This window comes from Pundamilia nyererei, unplaced genomic scaffold (genome assembly GCF_000239375.1).
Source record: "Pundamilia nyererei isolate P.nyererei 1_Seehausen unplaced genomic scaffold, PunNye1.0 scaffold00089, whole genome shotgun sequence".
In the NCBI taxonomy this organism is placed as follows: domain Eukaryota; kingdom Metazoa; phylum Chordata; class Actinopteri; order Cichliformes; family Cichlidae; genus Pundamilia; species Pundamilia nyererei.
In genome coordinates this window covers 1,909,413-1,913,505 of record NW_005187490.1, presented here as the reverse complement: position 1 = coordinate 1,913,505, position 4,093 = coordinate 1,909,413, and the positions used below count along the sequence as shown (strand labels likewise).

General features: G+C 41.3%; 1 protein-coding gene across 4 annotated transcripts in view; it reads left to right on the top strand.

Annotated features, from left to right (window-relative positions):
* Nucleotides 1-4,093, top strand: part of sez6l (seizure related 6 homolog (mouse)-like) — a 104,365-nt gene that overhangs the window by 849 nt on the left and 99,423 nt on the right. The gene's annotated exons all lie outside the window — the stretch shown is intronic.

Sequence of the window (4,093 nt, the reverse complement as noted above, 5' to 3'; positions counted from 1 at the left end):
ATCTATCTATCTATCTATCTATCTATCTATCTATCTATCTATCTATCTATCTATCTATCTATCTATCTATCTATCTATCTATCTATCTATCTATCGAAAAGTTAGCGTTCTAATCCCTGATATTTTTTGGGACCCTTCTTTCACTTAGAAATAAGTCTTCTGTGTAGGCCACTTCTTATTTTTCACCATAGTGGTGACCTTATGAAGAAAAAAAAATACTCAAAGAAAAGAAAATGGTGGTGAATGGATGGTTTGCCTTGGTTGAAACTAGCTGGCAGCTCATAGCTTCCCATTTTGACCTTTTAACTACCATCATTTCAGACCATTGAAATGGTGGCACCATCGGTGAAAGCCCCATGTTTAGCTAAACCTCTTATCCTGGCCTAAAGATGTTGTTGTTCCTAAAACCAACAGCATGGAAAATGCTCATGACATGTTTCCTGCTTCTAATTTAGGTGACATTCAGTGAAATCTTTATGGACGAAGGTAACAATAGGTGGGTTGCAAGGAAAAAGAAAATTCTTAAATGAATAGGAATTACCTGAATCATTCCACTCCTTCAGTGAAATGATCCAGAACATTTGTCCCTTTGGGAAAGGGTCACTGTAAATCAAATTGTTGTGAATGATCATCTTCAGATGAGACTGTTTTCTACAGTGATGACAATAACCTGATCTGTAGAGAAGGAGAGCTTACTGAACATTTAGAGGACAAAAAAGTGAGAAACCTGTGCTATTTGCTTTACAGTCATTTCATCTTTACTTGCTGAACACCTAAAGGAGATTTTGTGTTAAACAGCATTTGTTGCAGCCTCATCAATTGCAAAGGGCACTGAAGCTGTTGTGACAGCATGTGGTTGTCTAACGTGTTTGAACATGTTTATGTTGCATTTTCCTTTCATTTCTCTGTGTATGTGGTCATTCGGGTTAAAACGGTAGCTTTTAAATGTATTCAGATTCAGCATTTATCTCTCTTTATTGTGCCTTCTGTTGCAGGTGGTGGAGTCTGTTATTCCTGCACTGGGTTCAAATAAAATCAGAATGATTATCCTTTAACTGTCATTAAACATCAGACGTTCAACGAAATATAGAAGCAGCTACCTGGTAGCAGCATTTAGAATAAAAAATAATAAAAACAAAGAAATAGCTAACAAAAACAAATCTAAAAATACCAGCTATAAAACTGTGCAAATGTACAAGGTATATACAAATGTGCAAGGTTGGTCTCAAGTATTGCACTTGTCTTGTGTGGTAGTGATGTGTATGTTTATGTGTGAGTGTGTGTTACTGTATGTGTGCATATGTGTGTGTGTGTTGTATGTGTGAGAGGTACTGATGTGTGACTTTAAGTGGGGTGTGTGTTCATGGTCCTGGTTTGGATTAACTTGTAGAATCTCCTAAAGGCCTACAGGTCGAACAGGTGGGATGCAAGATGTAGGATGGGTGGAGTCTCTCAGCTCTGTTCAGGCAGTGGGATGTGTAGATGTCTGCAACAGAGGGGAGGGCGTAGCCGATGATCTTCTGTGCAGTATTGACTACTCTCTGGAGCGTCTTCTGCTCAGCCTGGGTGCAATGTGTGAACCACACTGTGATACACTATAGCGAGTGGTAGAAGGTCAGCAGCTTCTCACAGATGTTGTTCCTTCTGAGCACTCTCGGGTAGTGCGCTTTGGGGTCTTTAGGCACTAGTAAAGCGCTATATAAATACAGGCCATTTACCATTTACCATAGTGCAGATGCTGCTGTGACTTCCTGATGATGGTGGAGGTGTTTGCATTCCTGGAGAGGTCAGCTTATGTAGAGTGGAGGCAGGTCTACTCTGTGCCTCCTACAGTCCAGGATCATCTCCTTTGGCCTTGTGTTGTTTACAGCCAGATTGTTTACTGAACACCACACAGACATATTCAGCACCTCATATCCTGTACTGTGATGGGGTTTCAGAGCCCATCACAGTCTCTGCTATGCAGATGACACACAACTTTATCTATCATGAAGCCAAATAACACACAGCAATTGGTTTAACTGCATCCAGGTCTTTATAAAGACATAAAGAACTGAATGACATCTAATTTTCTGCTTCTAAATTCAGATCAAACTGACGTTATTGTACTTGGCCCTGAAAATTTTAGAAATATACTCTGCCATCCTGATTGTTACTCTAGATTCCTACTCTGGATGGCATTACCTTGGCCTCCAGTAATACTGTGAGGAACCTTGGAGTAATTCTGACCAGGATATGTCCTTCAATGCACATATTAAACAAATATGACTGCTTTCTTCCATTTGTGCAACATCTCTAAAGTTAGAAATATCCTGTCTCAGAGTGACGCTGAAAAACTAGTTCATACCTTTATTACTTCCAGGCTGGACTATTGTAATTCATTATTATCAGGATGTCTTAAAAACTCCCTGAAAAGCCTTCAGTTAAACCAAAATGCTGCAGCAAGAGTACTGACAGGGACTAGAAAGAGAGAGCATATTTCTCCAATCTTGGCTTCCCTTCATCGGCTTCCTGTTAAATGCAGAATTGAATCAAAATCCTGCTCCTCACATGCAAGGTCTTGACTAATCAGGGCCCATCTTATCTTAATGACCTTGTAGTACCATATCACTCCATTAGAGCACTTTGCTCTCGAACTGCGGGCTTACTTGTTGTTCCAAGAGTATTTAAAAGTCGAATTGGAGGGAGAGCCTTCAGTTTTCAGGCCCCTCTTCTATGGAACCAGCTTCCAGTTTGGATTCGGGAGACAGACACTATCTCTACTTTTAAGATTAGGCTTAAAACTTTCCTTTTTGCTAAAGCATGTAGTTAGGGCTGGATCAGGTGACCCTGAATGCTCCTTTAGTTATGCTCCAATAGGTGTAGGCTGCTGAGGGATTCCCATCCTATGATGCACTCAGTATTTTTTCTTCAGTCTCCTTTCTCACTCACTGTGTGTTAATAGACCTCTCTGCACTGAATCATACTTGTTATTAATCCCTTGCTCTCTTTCACAACATGTCTTTTATCCTGCTTCCTTCTCTCACCCCAACCAGTCGCAGCAGATGGCCGCCCCTCCCTGAGCCTGGTTCTGCCAAAGATTTCTTCCTGTTAAAAGGGAGTTTTTTCCTTCCCACTGTCGCCAAATGGCTTGCTCATAGGGGGTCATATGATTGTTGGGTTTTTCTCTGTATGTACTATTGTAGGGTCTACCTTACAATATAAAGTCCCTTGAGGTGACTGTTGTTGACATTTGGCGCTGTATACATAAAATGGAATTGAATTGAATCCCTGTATGCAGATTAGGGTTAGGGTAGTGTAGAACAGTGAGCTCAAAACACACACTTGTGGGGAGCCAGTTTTGAGTGTTCAAGTAAAGGAGAGGTGAGGAACGAGTTTGACAGTCTGTGGGCAGTTGGTGAGGGAGTTGAGGATCAAGGAGTAAGTGAGAGCCGGGACAGGTCAGACAGTTTCCTCACCAGGATGTTGGGGATGATTGTGTTAAAGGTTGAGCTGTAGCTATTTTGTCCTCACTTGACCTATTTGCTGTATAGGCAAACTGGTGGGGGTCTCCATAGGGAAGGTTATTCATGGTGGAATGGCTTTGAATGAAATGTTCCAGGTGCTTAGTGATGACAGGTGTGAGTGGAATTGAGTTTAAGTCGTTCAGGCTTAATAGCGGTGTTGATAGCTGACCAGACAGTAGAAGCTTCAGCTTTGCTAATTTGTGTCTCCCATATGGAGCGTTTGACTGTCGCTGCTTTTGGAGTATTTCAATGATCTGAAAATCATATCACTGGCTGTGTGGTAGAGACCACCCAAGAGCTTTGTGCTTCAGCTTAAATGAGCGAAACGTTGCTATTTTATTAGTCTTAGTCTTTAGTTAGCTTATACATGTGTTTGGAGGTAGCTTGCCAACCTTTATTATTTGAACCGTTCAGTGTTCCACCCTGTGCTCTAAATAGATCACTTCTTTAGAGTCTAGATTGGGTCAGCCCTAGGGGTGGGCGATATAAACCATATACGATAGAAACTATATAAATTTGGCCAACGATAGAGATTTTGACTATACCGCTCCATCGCGATAGCGCATGTTGATGATGTCATCAAGCTG